This window comes from Bombus pascuorum, chromosome 6, assembly GCF_905332965.1.
Source record: "Bombus pascuorum chromosome 6, iyBomPasc1.1, whole genome shotgun sequence".
Taxonomy (NCBI): domain Eukaryota; kingdom Metazoa; phylum Arthropoda; class Insecta; order Hymenoptera; family Apidae; genus Bombus; species Bombus pascuorum.
Genome location: NC_083493.1, coordinates 6458324 through 6485597, shown reverse-complemented (window position 1 = coordinate 6485597; position 27274 = coordinate 6458324).

Genomic DNA, 27274 nt, shown 5'->3' with positions numbered 1-27274 from the left:
AATAACGTATAACGTTATATACTATTACGTAATAACGTATAACGTTATATAGTATTACGTACTAACGTATAACGTTATATACTAATACGTAATAACGTATAACGTTATATGTTAATACGTAATGACGTATAACGTTATATACCATTACGTAATGACGTATAACGTTATATACTAATACGTACTAACGTATAACGTTATATACCATTACGTAATGACGTATAACGTTATATACCATTACGTACTAACGTATAACGTTATATACTATTACGTAATGACGTATAACGTTATATAGTATTACGTAATAACGTATAACGTTATATAGTATTACGTAATAACGTATAACATTATATACTATTACGTACTAACGTGTAACGTTATATACTATTACGTACTAACATATAACGTTATATGCTAATACGTAATAACGTTATATACTAATACGTAATAACGTATAACGTTATATACTAATACGTAATAACGTATAACGTTATATACAAATACGTAATAACGTATAACGTTATATACTATTACGTACTAACGTGTAACGTTATATAGTATTACGTAATAACGTATAACGTTATATAGTATTACGTACTAACGTATAACGTTATATAGTATTACGTACTAACTTATAACGTTATATACTACTACGTAATAACGTATAACGTTATATACTATTACGCACTAACGTATGACGTTCTATACTATTACGTACTAACGTGTAACGTTATATACTATTACGTACTAACGTGTAACGTTATATACTATTACGTACTAACATATAACGTTATATGCTAATACGTAATAACGTTATATACTAATACGTAATAACGTATAACGTTATATACTAATACGTAATAACGTATAACGTTATATAGAAATACGTAATAACGTATAACGTTCTATACTATTACGTACTAACGTATAACGTTATATACTAATACGTAATAACGTATAACGTTATATACTATTACGTACTAACGTATAACGTTATATACTATTACGTAATGACGTATAACGTTATATACTATTACGTACTAACGTGTAACGTTATATACTATTACGTACTAACATATAACGTTATATGCTAATACGTAATAACGTTATATACTAATACGTAATAACGTATAACGTTATATACTAATACGTACTAACGTATAACGTTATATAATAATACGTAATAACGTATAACGTTATATGCAATTCGAGCTAACGTATAACGTTATATACTATTACGTAATGACGTATAACGTTATATACTATTACGTACTAACGTATAACGTTATATACTATTACGTAATGACGTATAACGTTATATACTATTACGTACTAACGTATAACGTTATATACTATTACGTACTAACGTATAACGTTATATACTCTTACGTAATGACGTATAACGTTATATACCATTACGTACTAACGTATAACGTTATATAGTATTACGTACTAACTTATAACGTTATATACTACTACGTAATAACGTATAACGTTATATACTATTACGTACTAACGTATAACGTTATATACTAATACGTAATAACGTATAACGTTATATGTTAATACGTGATGACGTATAACGTTATATACTATTATGTACTAACGTGTAACGTTATATAGTATTACGTAATAACGTATAACGTTATATAGTATTACGTACTAACGTATAACGTTATATAGTATTACGTACTAACTTATAACGTTATATACTACTACGTAATAACGTATAACGTTATATACTATTACGTACTAACGTATAACGTTCTATACTATTACGTAATGATGTATAACGTTATATACTAATACGTACTAACGTGTAACGTTATATACTAATACGTAATAACGTATAACGTTATATACTATTACGTACTAACGTATAACGTTATATACCATTACGTACTAACGTATAACGTTATATAATAATACGTAATAACGTATAACGTTATATGCTATTACGAACTAACGTATAACGTTATATACTAATACGTAATAACGTATAACGTTATATGTTAATACGTGATGACGTATAACGTTATATACTATTATGTACTAACGTGTAACGTTATATAGTATTACGTAATAACGTATAACGTTATATAGTATTACGTACTAACGTATAACGTTATATAGTATTACGTACTAACTTATAACGTTATATACTACTACGTAATAACGTATAACGTTATATACTATTACGTACTAACGTATAACGTTCTATACTATTACGTAATGATGTATAACGTTATATACTAATACGTACTAACGTGTAACGTTATATACTAATACGTAATAACGTATAACGTTATATACTATTACGTACTAACGTATAACGTTATATACCATTACGTACTAACGTATAACGTTATGTAATAATACGTAATAACGTATAACGTTATATGCTATTACGAACTAACGTATAACGTTATATACTAATACGTAATAACGTATAACGTTATATGTTAATACGTAATGACGTATAACGTTATATACCATTACGTACTAACGTATAACGTTATATAATAATACGTAATAACGTATAACGTTATATGCTATTACGAACTAACGTATAACGTTATATACTATTACGTAATGACGTATAACGTTATATACTATTACGTACTGACGTATAACGTCATATACTATTACGTACTAACGTATAACGTCATATACTATTACGTACTAACGTATAACGTTATATACTATTACGTAATGACGTATAACGTTATATACGATTACGTAATGACGTGTAACGTTATATACTAATACGTAATAACGTGTAACGTTATATACTAATACGTAATAACGTATAACGTTATATAGTATTACGTAATAACGTATAACATTATATACTATTACGTACTAACGTGTAACGTTATATACTATTACGTACTAACATATAACGTTATATGCTAATACGTAATAACGTTATATACTAATACGTACTAACGTATAACGTTATATACCATTACGTACTAACGTATAACGTTATATACTAATACGTAATAACGTATAACGTTATATGTTAATACGTGATGACGTATAACGTTATATACTATTACGTACTAACGTGTAACGTTATATGTTAATACGTACTAACGTATAACGTTATATACTAATACGTACTAACGTATAACGTTATATACTATTACTTAATAACGTATAACGTTATATAATAATACGTAATAACGTATAACGTTATATGCTATTACGAACTAACGTATAACGTTATATACTATTACGTAATGACGTATAACGTTATATACTATTACGTAATGACGTATAACGTTATATACTAATACGTAATAACGTATAACGTTATATAGTATTACGTAATAACGTATAACATTATATACTATTACGTACTAACGTATAACATTATATACTATTACGTACTAACGTGTAACGTTATATACTATTACGTACTAACATATAACGTTATATGCTAATACGTAATAACGTTACATACTAATACGTACTAACGTATAACGTTATATACCATTACGTACTAACGTATAACGTTATATACTAATACGTAATAACGTATAACGTTATATGTTAATACGTGATGACGTATAACGTTATATACTATTACGTACTAACGTGTAACGTTATATACTATTACGTAATGACGTATAACGTTATATACTATTACGTACTGACGTATAACGTCATATACTATTACGTACTAACGTATAACGTCATATACTATTACGTACTAACGTATAACGTTATATACTATTACGAAATGACGTATAACGTTATATACGATTACGTAATGACGTGTAACGTTATATACTAATACGTAATAACGTGTAACGTTATATACTAATACGTAATAACGTATAACGTTATATAGTATTACGTAATAACGTATAACGTTATATACTATTACGTAATAACGTATAACGTTATATAGTATTACGTAATAACGTATAACGTTATATACTATTACGTACTAACGTATAACGTTATATACTAATACGTAATAACGTATAACGTTATATACTATTACGTAATGACGTATAACGTTATATACTATTACGTACTAACGTATAACGTTATATACTAATACGTAATAACGTATGACGTTATATACTATTACGTACTAACGTGTAACGTTATATACTAATACGTAATAACGTATTTACGTTATATACTAATACGTAATAACGTATAACGTTATATACTAATACGTACTAACGTATAACGTTATATACTAATACGTAATAACGTATAACGTTATATGTTAATACGAACTAACGTATAACGTTATATACTATTACGTAATGACGTATAACGTTATATACTATTACGTACTGACGTATAACGTCATATACTATTACGTACTAACGTATAACGTCATATACTATTACGTACTAACGTATAACGTTATATACTATTACGAAATGACGTATAACGTTATATACGATTACGTAATGACGTGTAACGTTATATACTAATACGTAATAACGTGTAACGTTATATACTAATACGTAATAACGTATAACGTTATATAGTATTACGTAATAACGTATAACGTTATATACTAATACGTAATAACGTATAACGTTATATACTAATACGTAATAACGTATAACGTTATATACTATTACGTAATAACGTATAACGTTCTATACTATTACGTACTAACGTATAACGTTATATACTATTACTTAATAACGTATAACGTTATATAATAATACGTAATAACGTGTAACGTTATATACTAATACGTAATAACGTATAACGTTATATAGTATTACGTAATAACGTATAACGTTATATACTATTACGTACTGACGTATAACGTCATATACTATTACGTACTAACGTATAACGTTATATAGCATTACGAAATGACGTATAACGTTATATACCATTACGTACTAACGTATAACGTTATATACTATTACGTACTAACGTATAACGTTATATACTAATACGTAATAACGTATAACGTTATATGTTAATACGTAATGACGTATAACGTTATATACCATTACGTACTAACGTATAACGTTATATAATAATACGTAATAACGTATAACGTTATATGCTATTACGAACTAACGTATAACGTTAAATACTATTACGTAATGACGTATAACGTTATATACTATTACGTACTGACGTATAACGTCATATACTATTACGTACTAACGTATAACGTCATATACTATTACGTACTAACGTATAAGGTTATATACTATTACGTAATGACGTATAACGTTATATACGATTACGTAATAACGTGTAACGTTATATACTAATACGTAATAACGTATAACGTTATATAGTATTACGTAATAACGTATAACGTTATATACTAATACGTAATAACGTATAACGTTATATACTATTACGTAATGACGTATAACGTTATGTACTATTACGTAATAACGTATAACGTTATATACTATTACGTAATGACGTATAACGTTATGTACTATTACGTACTAACGTATAACGTTATATACTATTACGTAATGACGTATAACGTTATGTACTATTACGTACTAACGTATAACGTTATATACTATTACGTACTAACGTATAACGTTATATACTATTACGTAATAACGTATAACGTTATATACTATTACGTACTAACGTATAACGTTATGTACTATTACGTAATGACGTATAACGTTATATACTATTACGTAATAACGTATAACGTTATATACTATTACGTAATGACGTATAACGTTATGTACTATTACGTACTAACGTATAACGTTATATACTAATACGTAATAACGTATGACGTTATATACCATTACGTACTAACGTATAACGTTATATACTAATACGTAATAACGTATGACGTTATATACTATTACGTACTAACGTATAACGTCATATACTATTACGTACTAACGTATAACGTTATATACTATTACGTAATGACGTATAACGTTATATACGATTACGTAATGACGTGTAACGTTATATACTAATACGTAATAACGTGTAACGTTATATACTAATACGTAATAACGTATAACGTTATATAGTATTACGTAATAACGTATAACGTTATATACTATTACGTAATAACGTATAACGTTGTATAGTATTACGTACTAACGTATAACGTTATATACTAATACGTAATAACGTATAACGTTATATGTTAATACGTAATGACGTATAACGTTATATACCATTACGTAATGACGTATAACGTTATATACTAATACGTACTAATGTATAACGTTATATACCATTACGTAATGACGTATAACGTTATATACCATTACGTACTAACGTATAACGTTATATACTATTACGTAATGACGTATAACGTTATATAGTATTACGTAATAACGTATAACGTTATATAGTATTACGTAATAACGTATAACATTATATACTATTACGTACTAACGTGTAACGTTATATAGTATTACGTAATAACGTATAACGTTATATACTATTACGTACTAACGTATAACGTTATATACTAATACGTAATAACGTATAACGTTATATACTATTACGTAATGACGTATAACGTTATATACTATTACGTACTAACGTATAACGTTATATACTAATACGTAATAACGTATGACGTTATATACTATTACGTACTAACGTGTAACGTTATATACTAATACGTAATAACGTATTTACGTTATATACTAATACGTAATAACGTATAACGTTATATACTAATACGTACTAACGTATAACGTTATATACTAATACGTAATAACGTATAACGTTATATGTTAATACGTACTAACGTATAACGTTATATACTATTACGTAATAACGTATAACGTTCTATACTATTACGTACTAACGTATAACGTTATATACTATTACTTAATAACGTATAACGTTATATAATAATACGTAATAACGTGTAACGTTATATACTAATACGTAATAACGTATAACGTTATATAGTATTACGTAATAACGTATAACGTTATATACTATTACGTACTGACGTATAACGTCATATACTATTACGTACTAACGTATAACGTTATATAGCATTACGAAATGACGTATAACGTTATATACCATTACGTACTAACGTATAACGTTATATACTATTACGTACTAACGTATAACGTTATATACTAATACGTAATAACGTATAACGTTATATGTTAATACGTAATGGTATATAACGTTATATACCATTACGTACTAACGTATAACGTTATATAATAATACGTAATAACGTATAACGTTATATGCTATTACGAACTAACGTATAACGTTATATACTATTACGTAATGACGTATAACGTTATATACTATTACGTACTGACGTATAACGTCATATACAGGGTGCGCCGTTAGAATTCGGACAGAATTCAATTTGTAGTTCCCACCATATTAGAATTCAGATGTTTGTGCTGATTGACTCTGAAGTTAGTTAAATATGTCAATAAGTCTTCTATAACCTCAAAATGACAGAACTCGTTAAGCAAAACCCGGAATACGATAGAAGAGCGGCGATTATAGAAAGTCTTCGCGCCGGGAGAACGCCGGTCGAAATTATAAAATTCTTTAGCTACCCAAGATCGACGGTAATTTAATTTTGTTGTGGGCAAAACCAAATTTCCAGCAAGTGTTCACGTTTTGAGCGTTGTCTCAAGTGAGGGCGACGTCATGCCTCCGCACCTCTTCCAAAAAGGCGAAAGAATCACAAAGGAGGTTTATTTGGAGGTCCTGAAGACAGTAATAAAGCCGTGGATGGAAATTACGGCTTCTGGAAGGCCGTATTTATTTCAACAAGATGGCGCACCTGCTCACACAAGTCATCTTGTTCAAAATTGGCTCTCTGACAATGTGGACATGTTTTGGTCGAAAGATTTCTGGCCTTCTAACAGTCCCGACCTAAACCCATTGGACTATTACGTGTGGGGCGTTATCGAGAGACAAACTAATAAATGCAGGCACCCCAACGTCAACTCCCTACGAGCTGCTATCGAGTCAGAATTCGCGACAATTAAACGCGACCAGTTGAAGTCAGCGTGCTCGCGCTTTAGAGCAAGAATAGAGCAGGTCATAGAGGCAGAGGGTGGTTACATAGAATAAAAGTTCTCAGCAAGGACCCTTTAAATGAGATATAACAACATTTTCATGTGTTTTTGTGTATTGACTTAAATAAACAACTTTCTGCACAAAACTTCTTTTGTCCGGATTCTAACGGCGCACCCTGTACTATTACGTACTAACGTATAACGTCATATACTATTACGTACTAACGTATAACGTTATATACTATTACGTAATGACGTATAACGTTATATACGATTACGTAATGACGTGTAACGTTATATACTAATACGTAATAACGTGTAACGTTATATACTAATACGTAATAACGTATAACGTTATATAGTATTACGTAATAACGTATAACGTTATATACTATTACGTAATAACGTATAACGTTATATAGTATTACGTAATAACGTATAACGTTATATACTATTACGTACTAACGTATAACGTTATATACTAATACGTAATAACGTATAACGTTATATACTATTACGTAATAACGTATAACGTTATATGTTAATACGTACTAACGTATAACGTTATATACTATTACGTAATAACGTATAACGTTATATGTTAATACGTACTAACGTATAACGTTATATACTATTACGTAATAACGTATAACGTTATATACTATTACGTACTAACGTATAACGTTATATACTATTACTTAATAACGTATAACGTTATATAATAATACGTAATAACGTATAACGTTATATGCTATTACGAACTAACGTATAACGTTATATACTATTACGTAATGACGTATAACGTTATATACTATTACGTAATGACGTATAACGTTATATACTAATACGTAATAACGTATAACGTTATATAGTATTACGTACTGACGTATAACGTCATATACTATTACGTACTAACGTGTAACGTTATATACTATTACGTACTAACATATAACGTTATATGCTAATACGTAATAACGTTATATACTAATACATACTAACGTATAACGTTATATACCATTACGTACTAACGTATAATGTTATATACTAATACGTAATAACGTATAACGTTATATGTTAATACGTGATGACGTATAACGTTATATACTATTACGTACTAACGTGTAACATTATATGTTAATACGTACTAACGTATAACGTTATATACTATTACGTACTAACGCATAACGTTATATAGCATTACGAAATGACGTATAACGTCATATACCATTACGTACTAACGTATAACGTTATATACTATTACGTACTAACGTATAACGTTATATACTAATACGTAATAAGGTATAACGTTATATGTTAATACGTAATGACGTATAACGTTATATACCATTACGTACTAACGTATAACGTTATATACTATTACGTACTAACGTGTAACCTCACATACTATTACGTACTAACGCATAACGTTATATAGTATTACGTAATAACGTATAACGTTATATACTAATACGTAATAACGTATAACGTTATATACAAATACGTAATAACGTATAACGTTATATACTCTTACGTAATGACGTATAACGTTATATACCGTTACGTACTAACGTATAACGTTATATAATAATACGTAATAACGTATAACGTTATATGCAATTCGAACTAACGTATAACGTTATATACTATTACGTAATAACGTATAACGTTATATAGTATTACGTAATAACGTATAACATTATATACTATTACGTACTAACGTGTAACGTTATATACTATTACGTACTAACGTATAACGTTATATGCTAATACGTAATAACGTTATATACTAATACGTAATAACGTATAACGTTATATACTATTACGTAATAACGTATAACGTTATATAGTATTACGTAATAACGTATAACGTTATATACTATTACGTACTAACGTGTAACGTTATATACTATTACGTAATGACATATAACGTTATATACTAATAAGTAATAACGTATAACGTTATATACTATTACGTACTAACGTGTAACGTTATATACTATTACGTACTAACGTGTAACGTTATATACTAATACGTAATAACGTATTTACGTTATATACTAATACGAAATAACGTATAACGTTATATACTATTACGTACTAACGTATAACGTTATATAATAATACGTAATAACGTATAACGTTATATACCTTTACGAACTAACGTATAACGTTATATACTATTACGTAATGACGTATAACGTTATATACTATTACGAACTAACGTATAACGTTATATACTATTACGTAATGACGTATAACGTTATATACTATTACGTACTGACGTATAACGTCATATACTATTACGTACTAACGTATAACGTCATATACTATTACGTACTAACGTATAACGTTATATACTATTACGTAATGACGTATAACGTTATATACTAATACGTAATAACGTATAACGTTATATGTTAATACGTAATGACGTATAACGTTATATACCATTACGTACTAACGTATAACGTTATATAATAATACGTAATAACGTATAACGTTATATACCATTACGAACTAACGTATAACGTTATATACTATTACGTAATGACGTATAACGTTATATACTATTACGAACTAACGTATAACGTTATATACTATTACGTAATGACGTATAACGTTATATACTATTACGTACTGACGTATAACGTCATATACTATTACGTAATAACGTGTAACGTTATATACTAATACGTAATAACGTATAACGTTATATAGTATTACGTAATAACGTATAACGTTATATACTATTACGTAATAACGTATAACGTTATATAGTATTACGTAATAACGTATAACATTATATACTATTACGTACTAACGTATAACGTTATATACTAATACGTAATAACGTATAACGTCATATACTATTACGTACTAACGTATAACGTTATATACTATTACGTAATGACGTATAACGTTATATACGATTACGTAATGACGTGTAACGTTATATAATATTACGTAATGACGTATAACGTTATATACTAATACGTAATAACGTATAACGTTATATAGTATTACGTACTGACGTATAACGTCATATACTATTACGTACTAACGTGTAACGTTATATACTATTACGTACTAACATATAACGTTATATGCTAATACGTAATAACGTTATATACTAATACATACTAACGTATAACGTTATATACCATTACGTACTAACGTATAATGTTATATACTAATACGTAATAACGTATAACGTTATATGTTAATACGTGATGACGTATAACGTTATATACTATTACGTACTAACGTGTAACGTTATATGTTAATACGTACTAACGTATAACGTTATATACTATTACGTACTAACGTATAACGTTATATAGCATTACGAAATGACGTATAACGTCATATACCATTACGTACTAACGTATAACGTTATAAACTATTACGTACTAACGTATAACGTTATATACTAATACGTAATAAGGTATAACGTTATATGTTAATACGTAATGACGTATAACGTTATATACCATTATGTACTAACGTATAACGTTATATAATAATACGTAATAACGTATAACGTTATATGCTATTACGAACTAACGTATAACGTTATATACTAATACGTAATAACGTATGACGTTATATACTATTACGTACTAACGTGTAACGTTATATACTAATACGTAATAACGTATTTACGTTATATACTAATACGTAATAACGTATAACGTTATATGTTAATACGTACTAACGTATAACGTTATATACTATTACGTAATGACGTATAACGTTATATACTATTACGTACTGACGTATAACGTCATATACTATTACGTACTAACGTATAACGTCATATACTATTACGTTCTAACGTATAACGTTATATACTATTACGTAATGACGTATAACGTTATATACGATTACGTAATGACGTGTAACGTTATATACTAATACGTAATAACGTGTAACGTTATATACTAATACGTAATAACGTATAACGTTATATAGTATTACGTAATAACGTATAACGTTATATACTATTACGTAATAACGTATAACGTTATATAGTATTACGTAATAACGTATAACGTTATATACTATTACGTACTAACGTATAACGTTATATACTAATACGTAATAACGTATAACGTTATATACTATTACGTAATGACGTATAACGTTATATACTATTACGTACTAACGTATAACGTTATATACTAATACGTAATAACGTATGACGTTATATACTATTACGTACTAACGTGTAACGTTATATACTAATACGTAATAACGTATTTACGTTATATACTAATACGTAATAACGTATAACGTTATATACTAATACGTACTAACGTATAACGTTATATACTAATACGTAATAACGTATAACGTTATATGTTAATACGTACTAACGTATAACGTTATATACTATTACGTAATAACGTATAACGTTCTATACTATTACGTACTAACGTATAACGTTATATACTATTACTTAATAACGTATAACGTTATATAATAATACGTAATAACGTATAACGTTATATGCTATTACGAACTAACGTATAACGTTATATACTATTACGTAATGACGTATAACGTTATATACTATTACGTACTAACGTGTAACGTTATATACTATTACGTACTAACATATAACGTTATATGCTAATACGTAATAACGTTATTAACTAATACGTACTAACGTATAACGTTATATACCATTACGTACTAACGTATAACGTTATATACTAATACGTAATAACTTATAACGTTATATGTTAATACGTGATGACGTATAACGTTATATACTATTACGTAATAACGTATAACGTTGTATACTAATACGTAATAACGTATAACGTTATATACAAATACGTAATAACGTATAACGTTATATACTCTTACGTAATGACGTATAACGTTATATACCATTACGTACTAACGTATAACGTTATATAATAATACGTAATAACGTATAACGTTATATGCAATTCGAACTAACGTGTAACGTTATATACTATTACGTAATGACGTATAACGTTATATACTATTACGTACTAACGTATAACGTTATATACTATTACGTAATGACGTATAACGTTATATACTATTACGTACTAACGTATAACGTTATATACCATTACGTACTAACGTATAACGTTATATACTAATACGTAACAACGTATAACGTTATATGTTAATACGTGATGACGTATAACGTTATATACTATTACGTACTAACGTGTAACGTTATATAGTATTACGTAATAACGTATAACGTTATATAGTATTACGTACTAACGTATAACGTTATATAGTATTACGTACTAACTTATAACGTTATATACTACTACGTAATAACGTATAACGTTATATACTATTACGTACTAACGTATAACGTTCTATACAATTACGTAATGATGTATAACGTTATATACATATACGTACTAACGTGTAACGTTATATACTAATACGTAATAACGTATAACGTTATATGTTAATACGTACTAACGTATAACGTTATATACTATTACGTAATAACGTATAACGTTCTATACTATTACGTACTAACGTATAACGTTATATACTATTACTTAATAACGTATAACGTTATATAATAATACGTAATAAAGTATAACGTTATATGCTATTACGAACTAACGTATAACGTTATATACTATTACGTAATGACGTATAACGTTATATAATATTACGTAATGACGTATAACGTTATATACTAATACGTAATAACGTATAACGTTATATAGTATTACGTAATAACGTATAACATTATATACTATTACGTACTAACGTGTAACGTTATATACTATTACGTACTAACATATAACGTTATATGCTAATACGTAATAACGTTATTAACTAATACGTACTAACGTATAACGTTATATACCATTACGTACTAACGTATAACGTTATATACTAATACGTAATAACGTATAACGTTATATGTTAATACGTGATGACGTATAACGTTATATACTATTACGTAATAACGTATAACGTTGTATACTAATACGTAATAACGTATAACGTTATATACAAATACGTAATAACGTATAACGTTATATACTCTTACGTAATGACGTATAACGTTATATACCATTACGTACTAACGTATAACGTTATATAATAATACGTAATAACGTATAACGTTATATGCAATTCGAACTAACGTATAACGTTATATACTATTACGTAATGACGTATAACGTTATATACTATTACGTACTAACGTATAACGTTCTATACTATTACGTAATGATGTATAACGTTATATACAAATACGTACTAACGTGTAACGTTATATACTAATACGTAATAACGTATAACGTTATATGTTAATACGTGATGACGTATAACGTTATATACTATTATGTACTAACGTGTAACGTTATATAGTATTACGTAATAACGTATAACGTTATATAGTATTACGTAATAACGTATAACGTTATATAGTATTACGTACTAACTTATAACGTTATATACTACTACGTAATAACGTATAACGTTATATACTATTACGTACTAACGTATAACGTTCTATACTATTACGTAATGATGTATAACGTTATATACTAATACGTACTAACCTGTAACGTTATATACTAATACGTAATAACGTATAACGTTATATACTATTACGTACTAACGTATAACGTTATATACCATTACGTACTAACGTATAACGTTATATAATAATACGTAATAACGTATAACGTTATATGCTATTACGAACTAACGTATAACGTTATATACTAATACGTAATAACGTATAACGTTATATGTTAATACGTAATGACGTATAACGTTATATACCATTACGTACTAACGTATAACGTTATATAATTATACGTAATAACGTATAACGTTATATGCTATTACGAACTAACGTATAACGTTATATACTATTACGTAATGACGTATAACGTTATATACTATTACGTACTGACGTATAACGTCATATACTATTACGTACTAACGTATAACGTCATATACTATTACGTACTAACGTATAACGTTATATACTATTACGTCATGACGTATAACGTTATATACTATTACGTAATGACGTGTAACGTTATATACTGATACGTACTAACGTATAACGTTATATACCATTACGTACTAACGTATAACGTTATATACTAATACGTAATAACGTATAACGTTATATGTTAATACGTGATGACGTATAACGTTATATAATATTACGTACTAACGTGTAACGTTATATGTTAATACGTACTAACGTATAACGTTATATACTATTACGTACTAACGTATAACGTTATACAGCATTACGAAATGACGTATAACGTCATATACCATTACGTACTAACGTATAACGTTATATACTATTACGTACTAACGTATAACGTTATATACTAATACGTAATAACGTATAACGTTATATGTTAATACGTAATGACGTATAACGTTATATACCATTACGTACTAACGTATAACGTTATATAATAATACGTAATAACGTATAACGTTATATGCTATTACGAACTAACGTATAACGTTATATACTATTACGTAATGACGTATAACGTTATATACTATTACGTACTGACGTATAACGTCATATACTATTACGTACTAACGTATAACGTCATATACTATTACGTACTAACGTATAACGTTATATACTATTACGTAATGACGTATAACGTTATATACGATTACGTAATGACGTGTAACGTTATATACTAATACGTAATAACGTGTAACGTTATATACTAATACGTAATAACGTATAACGTTATATAGTATTACGTAATAACGTATAACGTTATATACTATTACGTAATAACGTATAACGTTATATAGTATTACGTAATAACGTATAACGTTATATACTATTACGTACTAACGTATAACGTTATATACTAATACGTAATAACGTATAACGTTATATACTATTACGTAATGACGTATAACGTTATATACTATTACGTACTAACGTATAACGTTATATACTAATACGTAATAACGTATGACGTTATATACTATTACGTACTAACGTGTAACGTTATATACTAATACGTAATAACGTATTTACGTTATATACTAATACGTAATAACGTATAACGTTATATACTAATACGTACTAACGTATAACGTTATATACTAATACGTAATAACGTATAACGTTATATGTTAATACGTACTAACGTATAACGTTATATACTATTACGTAATAACGTATAACGTTATATACTATTACGTACTAACGTATAACGTTATACAGCAATACGAAATGACGTATAACGTCATATACCATTACGTACTAACGTATAACGTTATATACTATTACGTAATGACGTATAACGTTATATACGATTACGTAATGACGTGAAACGTTATATACTAATACGTAATAACGTGTAACGTTATATACTAATACGTAATAACGTATAACGTTATATAGTATTACGTAATAACGTATAACGTTATATACTATTACGTAATAACGTATAACGTTATATAGTATTACGTAATAACGTATAACGTTATATACTATTACGTACTAACGTATAACGTTATATACTAATACATAATAACGTATAACGTTATATACTATTACGTAATGACGTATAACGTTATATACTATTACGTACTAACGTATAACGTTATATACTATTACTTAATAACGTATAACGTTATATAATAATACGTAATAACGTATAACGTTATATGCTATTACGAACTAACGTATAACGTTATATACTATTACGTAATGACGTATAACGTTATATACTATTACGTAATGACGTATAACGTTATATGTTAATACGTACTAACGTATAACGTTATATACTATTACGTAATAACGTATAACGTTCTATACTATTACGTACTAACGTATAACGTTATATACTATTACGTAATAACGTATAACGTTCTATACTATTACGTACTAACATATAACGTTATATCCTGATACTTAATAACGTTATATACTAATACGTACTAACGTATAACGTTATATACCATTACGTACTAACGTATAACGTTATATAATAATACGTAATAACGTATAACGTTATATGCTATTACGAACTAACGTATAACGTTATATACTAATACGTAATAACGTATGACGTTATATACTATTACGTACTAACGTGTAACGTTATATACTAATACGTAATAACGTATTTACGTTATATACTAATACGTAATAACGTATAACGTTATATGTTAATACGTACTAACGTATAACGTTATATACTATTACGTAATGACGTATAACGTTATATACTATTACGTACTGGCGTATAACGTCATATACTATTACGTACTAACGTATAACGTCATATACTATTACGTTCTAACGTATAACGTTATATACTATTACGTAATGACGTATAACGTTATATACGATTACGTAATGACGTGTAACGTTATATACTAATACGTAATAACGTGTAACGTTATATACTAATACGTAATAACGTATAACGTTATATAGTATTACGTAATAACGTATAACGTTATATACTATTACGTAATAACGTATAACGTTATATAGTATTACATAATAACGTATAACGTTATATACTATTACGTACTAACGTATAACGTTATATACTAATACGTAATAACGTATAACGTTATATACTATTACGTAATAACGTATAACGTTATATGTTAATACGTACTAACGTATAACGTTATATACTATTACGTAATAACGTATAACGTTCTATACTATTACGTACTAACGTATAACGTTATATACTATTACTTAATAACGTATAACGTTATATAATAATACGTAATAACGTATAACGTTATATGCTATTACGAACGAACGTATAACGTTATATACTATTACGTAATGACGTATAACGTTATATACTATTGCGTACTAACGTGTAACGTTATATACTATTACGTACTAACATATAACGTTATATGCTAATACGTAATAACGTTATTAACTAATACGTACTAACGTATAACGTTATATACCATTACGTACTAACGTATAACGTTATATACTAATACGTAATAACTTATAACGTTATATGTTAATACGTGATGACGTATAACGTTATATACTATTACGTAATAACGTATAACGTTGTATACTAATACGTAATAACGTATAACGTTATATACAAATACGTAATAACGTATAACGTTATATACTCTTACGTAATGACGTATAACGTTATATACCATTACGTACTAACGTATAACGTTATATAATAATACGTAATAACGTATAACGTTATATGCAATTCGAACTAACGTATAACGTTATATACTATTACGTAATGACGTATAACGTTATATACTATTACGTACTAACGTATAACGTTATATACTATTACGTAATGACGTATAACGTTATATACTATTACGTACTAACGTATAACGTTATATACCATTACGTACTAACGTATAACGTTATATACTAATACGTAATAACGTATAACGTTATATGTTAATACGTGATGACGTATAACGTTATATACTATTACGTACTAACGTGTAACGTTATATAGTATTACGTAATAACGTATAACGTTATATAGTATTACGTACTAACGTATAACGTTATATAGTATTACGTACTAACTTATAACGTTATATACTACAACGTAATAACGTATAACGTTATATACTATTACGTACTAACGTATAACGTTCTATACTATTACGTAATGATGTATAACGTTATATACAAATACGTACTAACGTGTAACGTTATATACTAATACGTAATAACGTATAACGTTATATGTTAATACGTACTAACGTATAACGTTATATACTATTACGTAATAACGTATAACGTTCTATACTATTACGTACTAACGTATAACGTTATATACTATTACTTAATAACGTATAACGTTATATAATAATACGTAATAACGTATAACGTTATATGCTATTACGAACTAACGTATAACGTTATATACTATTACGTAATGACGTATAACGTTATATACTAATACGTAATAACGTATAACGTTATATAGTATTACGTAATAACGTATAACATTATATACTATTACGTACTAACGTGTAACGTTATATACTATTACGTACTAACATATAACGTTATATGCTAATACGTAATAACGTTATTAACTAATACGTACTAACATATAACGTTATATACCATTACGTACTAACGTATAACGTTATATACTAATACGTAATAACGTATAACGTTATATGTTAATACGTGATGACGTATAACGTTATATACTATTACGTAATAACGTATAACGTTGTATACTAATACGTAATAACGTATAACGTTATATGCAATTCGAACTAACGTATAACGTTATATACTATTACGTAATAACGTATAACGTTATATAGTACTACGTAATAACGTATAACATTATATACTATTACGTACTAACGTGTAACGTTATATACTATTACGTACTAACGTATAACGTTATATGCTAATACGTAATAACGTTATATACTAATACGTAATAACGTATAACGTTATATACTATTACGTAATAACGTATAACGTTATATAGTATTACGTAATAACGTATAACGTTATATACTATTACGTACTAACGTGTAACGTTATATACTATTACGTACTAACGTGTAACGTTATATACTAATACGTAATAACGTATTTACGTTATATACTAATACGTAATAACGTATAACGTTATATACTAATACGTAATAACGTATAACGTTATATACTATTACGTACTAACGTGTAACGTTATATACTATTACGTAATGACATATAACGTTATATACTAATACGTAATAACGTATAACGTTATATACAAATACGTAATAACGTATAACGTTATATACAAATACGTAATAACGGATAACGTTATATACTCTTACGTAATGACGTATAACGTTATATACTATTACGTACTAACGTATTACGTTATATACTAATACGTAATAACGTATAACGTTATATGTTAATACGTAATGACGTATAACGTCATATACTATTACGTACTAACGTGTAACGTCACATACTATTACGTACTAACGCATAACGTTATATAGTATTACGTAATAACGTATAACGTTATATACTAATACGTAATAACGTATAACGTTATATACAAATACGTAATAACGTATAACGTTATATACTCTTACGTAATGACGTATAACGTTATATACCATTACGTACTAACGTATAACGTTATATAATAATACGTAATAACGTATAACGTTATATGCAATTCGAACTAACGTATAACGTTATATACTATTACGTAATGACGTATAACGTTATATACTATTACGTACTAACGTATAACGTGATACACCATTACGTACTAACGTATAACGTTATATACTAATACGTAATAACGTATAACGTTATATGTTAATACGTGATGACGTATAACGTTATATACTATTACGTACTAACGTGTAACGTTATATAGTATTACGTAATAACGTATAACGTTATATAGTATTACGTACTAACGTATAACGTTATATAGTATTACGTACTAACTTATAACGTTATATACTACTACGTAATAACGTATAACGTTATATACTATTACGTACTAACGTATAACGTTCTATACTATTACGTAATGATGTATAACGTTATATACAAATACGTACTAACGTGTAACGTTATATACTAATACGTAATAACGTATAACGTTATATGTTAATACGTGATGACGTATAACGTTGTATACTATTATGTACTAACGTGTAACGTTATATAGTATTACGTAATAACGTATAACGTTATATAGTATTACGTACTAACGTATAACGTTATATAGTATTACGTACTAACTTATAACGTTATATACTACTACGTAATAACGTATAACGTTATATACTATTACGTACTAACGTATAACGTTCTATACTATTACGTAATGATGTATAACGTTATATACTAATACGTACTAACGTGTAACGTTATATACTAGTACGTAATAACGTATAACGTTATATACTATTACGTACTAACGTATAACGTTATATACCATTACGTACTAACGTATAACGTTATATAATAATACGTAATAACGTATAACGTTATATGCTATTACGAACTAACGTATAACGTTATATACTAATACGTAATAACGTATAACGTTATATGTTAATACGTAATGACGTATAACGTTATATACCATTACGTACTAACGTATAACTTTATATAATAATACGTAATAACGTATAACATTATATGCTATTACGAACTAACGTATCACGTTATATACAAATACGTAATAACGTATAACGTTATATACTCTTACGTAATGACGTATAACGTTATATACCATTACGTACTAACGTATAACGTTATATAATAATACGTAATAACGTATAACGTTATATGCAATTCGAACTAACGTATAACGTTATATACTATTACGTAATGACGTATAACGTTATATACTATTACGTACTAACGTATAACGTGATACACCATTACGTACTAACGTATAACGTTATATACTAATACGTAATAACGTATAACGTTATATGTTAATACGTGATGACGTATAACGTTATATACTATTACGTACTAACGTGTAACGTTATATAGTATTACGTAATAACGTATAACGTTATATAGTATTACGTACTAACGTATAACGTTATATAGTATTACGTACTAACTTATAACGTTATATACTACTACGTAATAACGTATAACGTTATATACTATTACGTACTAACGTATAACGTTCTATACTATTACGTAATGATGTATAACGTTATATACAAATACGTACTAACGTGTAACGTTATATACTAATACGTAATAACGTATAACGTTATATGTTAATACGTGATGACGTATAACGTTGTATACTATTATGTACTAACGTGTAACGTTATATAGTATTACGTAATAACGTATAACGTTATATAGTATTACGTACTAACGTATAACGTTATATAGTATTACGTACTAACTTATAACGTTATATACTACTACGTAATAACGTATAACGTTATATACTATTACGTACTAACGTATAACGTTCTATACTATTACGTAATGATGTATAACGTTATATACTAATACGTACTAACGTGTAACGTTATATACTAGTACGTAATAACGTATAACGTTATATACTATTACGTACTAACGTATAACGTTATATACCATTACGTACTAACGTATAACGTTATATAATAATACGTAATAACGTATAACGTTATATGCTATTACGAACTAACGTATAACGTTATATACTAATACGTAATAACGTATAACGTTATATGTTAATACGTAATGACGTATAACGTTATATACCATTACGTACTAACGTATAACTTTATATAATAATACGTAATAACGTATAACATTATATGCTATTACGAACTAACGTATAACGTTATATACTATTACGTACTGACGTATAACGTTATATACTATTACGTACTGACGTATAACGTCATATACTATTACGTACTAACGTATAACGTCATATACTATTACGTACTAACGTATAACGTTATATACTATTACGTAATGACGTATAACGTTATATACGATTACGTAATGACGTGTAACGGTATATACTAATACGTACTAACGTATAACGTTATATACCATTACGTACTAACGTATAACGTTATATACTAATACGTAATAACGTATAACGTTATATGTTAATACGTGATGACGTATAACGTTATATACTATTACGTACCTACGTGTAACGTTATATGTTAATACGTACTAACGTATAACGTTATATACTATTACGTACTAACGTATAACGTTCTATAGCATTACGAAATGACGTATAACGTTATATACCATTACGTACTAACGTATAACGTTATATACTATTACGTACTAACGTATAACGATATATACTAATACGTAATAACGTATAACGTTATATGTTAATACGTAATGACGTATAACGTTATATACCATTACGTACTAACGTATAACGTTATATAATAATACGTAATAACGTATAACGTTATATGCTATTGCGAACTAACGTATAACGTTATATACAAATACGTAATAACGTATGACGTTATATACTATTACGTACTAACGTGTAACGTTATATACTAATACGTAATAACGTATTTACGTTATATACTAATACGTAATAACGTATAACGTTATATGTTAATACGTACTAACGTATAACGTTATATACTATTACGTAATGACGTATGACGTTATATACTATTACGTACTGACGTATAACGTCATATACTATTACGTACTAACGTATAACGTCATATACTATTACGTTCTAACGTATAACGTTATATACTATTACGTAATGACGTATAACGTTATATACGATTACGTAATGACGTGTAACGTTATATACTAATACGTAATAACGTGTAACGTTATATACTAATACGTAATAACGTATAACGTTATATAGTATTACGTAATAACGTATAACGTTATATACTATTACATAATAACGTATAACGTTATATAGTATTACGTAATAACGTATAACGTTATATACTATTACGTACTAACGTATAACGTTATATACTATTACTTAATAACGTATAACGTTATATAATAATACGTAATAACGTATAACGTTATATGCTATTACGAACTAACGTATAACGTTATATACTATTACGTAATGACGTATAACGTTATATACTATTACGTACTAACGTGTAACGTTATATACTATTACGTACTAACATATAACGTTATATCCTAATACGTAATAACGTTATTAACTAATACGTACTAACGTATAACGTTATATACCATTGCGTACTAACGTATAACGTTATATACTAATACGTAATAACTTATAACGTTATATGTTAATACGTGATGACGTATAACGTTATATACTATTACGTAATAACGTATAACGTTGTATACTAATACGTAATAACGTATAACGTTATATACAAATACGTAATAACGTATAACGTTATATACTCTTACGTAATGACGTATAACGTTATATACCATTACGTACTAACGTATAACGTTATATAATAATACGTAATAACGTATAACGTTATATGCAATTCGAACTAACGTATAACGTTATATACTATTACGTAATGACGTATAACGTTATATACTATTACGTACTAACGTATAACGTTATATACTATTACGTAATGACGTATAACGTTATATACTATTACGTACTAACGTATAACGTTATATACCATTACGTACTAACGTATAACGTTATATACTAATACGTAATAACGTATAACGTTATATGTTAATACGTGATGACGTATAACGTTATATACTATTACGTACTAACGTGTAACGTTATATAGTATTACGTAATAACGTATAACGTTATATAGTATTACGTACTAACGTATAACGTTATATAGTATTACGTACTAACTTATAACGTTATATACTACTACGTAATAACGTATAACGTTATATACTATTACGTACTAACGTATAACGTTCTATACTATTACGTAATGATGTATAACGTTATATACAAATACGTACTAACGTGTAACGTTATATACTAATACGTAATAACGTATAACGTTATATGTTAATACGTACTAACGTATAACGTTATATACTATTACGTAATAACGTATAACGTTCTATACTATTACGTACTAACGTATAACGTTATATACTATTACTTAATAACGTATAACGTTATATAATAATACGTAATAACGTATAACGTTATATGCTATTACGAACTAACGTATAACGTTATATACTATTACGTAATGACGTATAACGTTATATACTAATACGTAATAACGTATAACGTTATATAGTATTACGTAATAACGTATAACATTATATACTATTATGTACTAACGTGTAACGTTATATACTATTACGTACTAACATATAACGTTATATGCTAATACGTAATAACGTTATTAACTAATACGTACTAACATATAACGTTATATACCATTACGTACTAACGTATAACGTTATATACTAATACGTAATAACGTATAACGTTATATGTTAATACGTGATGACGTATAACGTTATATACTATTACGTAATAACGTATAACGTTGTATACTAATACGTAATAACGTATAACGTTATATGCAATTCGAACTAACGTATAACGTTATATACTATTACGTAATAACGTATAACGTTATATGCTAATACGTAATAACGTTATATACTAATACGTAATAACGTATAACGTTATATACTATTACGTAATAACGTATAACGTTATATAGTATTACGTAATAACGTATAACGTTATATACTATTACGTACTAACGTGTAACGTTATATACTATTACGTACTAACGTGTAACGTTATATACTAATACGTAATAACGTATTTACGTTATATACTAATACGTAATAACGTATAACGTTATATACTAATACGTAATAACGTATAACGTTATATACTATTACGTACTAACGTGTAACGTTATATACTATTACGTACTAACGTATAACGTTATATGCTAATACGTAATAACGTTATATACTAATACGTAATAACGTATAATGTTATATGTTAATACGTAATAACGTATAACGTTATATAGTATTACGTAATAACGTATAACATTATATACTATTATGTAATAACGTATAACATTATATACTATTACGTACTAACGTGTAACGTTATATACTATTACGTACTAACGTATAACGTTATATGCTAATACGTAATAACGTTATATACTAATACGTAATAACGTATTTACGTTATATACTAATACGTAATAACGTATAACGTTATATACTAATACGTAATAACGTATAACGTTATATACTATTACGTACTAACGTGTAACGTTATATACTATTACGTAATGACATATAACGTTATATACTAATACGTAATAACGTATAACGTTATATACTATTACGTACTAACGTGTAACGTTATATACTATTACGTACTAACGTGTAACGTTATATACTAATACGTAATAACGTATTTACGTTATATACTAATACGTAATAACGTATAACGTTATATACTATTACGTACTAACGTGTAACGTTATATACTATTACGTACTAACGTGTAACGTTATATACTAATACGTAATAACGTATAACGTTATATACAAATACGTAATAACGTATAACGTTATATACAAATACGTAATAACGGATAACGTTATATACTCTTACGTAATGACGTATAACGTTATATACTATTACGTACTAACGTATAACGTTATATACTAATACGTAATAACGTATAACGTTATATGTTAATACGTAATGACGTATAACGTCATATACTATTACGTACTAACGTGTAACGTCACATACTATTACGTACTAACGCATAACGTTATATAGTATTACGTAATAACGTATAACGTTATATACTAATACGTAATAACGTATAACGTTATATACAAATACGTAATAACGTATAACGTTATATACTCTTACGTAATGACGTATAACGTTATATACCATTACGTACTAACGTATAACGTTATATAATAATACGTAATAACGTATAACGTTATATGCAATTCGAACTAACGTATAACGTTATATACTATTACGTAATGACGTATAACGTTATATACTATTACGTACTAACGTATAACGTGATACACCATTACGTACTAACGTATAACGTTATATACTAATACGTAATAACGTATAACGTTATATGTTAATACGTGATGACGTATAACGTTATATACTATTACGTACTAACGTGTAACGTTATATAGAATTACGTAATAACGTATAACGTTATATAGTATTACGTACTAACGTATAACGTTATATAGTATTACGTACTAACTTATAACGTTATATACTACTACGTAATAACGTATAACGTTATATACTATTACGTACTAACGTATAACGTTCTATACTATTACGTAATGATGTATAACGTTATATACAAATACGTACTAACGTGTAACGTTATATACTAATACGTAATAACGTATAACGTTATATGTTAATACGTGATGACGTATAACGTTGTATACTATTATGTACTAACGTGTAACGTTATATAGTATTACGTAATAACGTATAACGTTATATAGTATTACGTACTAACGTATAACGTTATATAGTATTACGTACTAACTTATAACGTTATATACTACTACGTAATAACGTATAACGTTATATACTATTACGTACTAACGTATAACGTTCTATACTATTACGTAATGATGTATAACGTTATATACTAATACGTACTAACGTGTAACGTTATATACTAGTACGTAATAACGTATAACGTTATATACTATTACGTACTAACGTATAACGTTATATACTATTACGTACT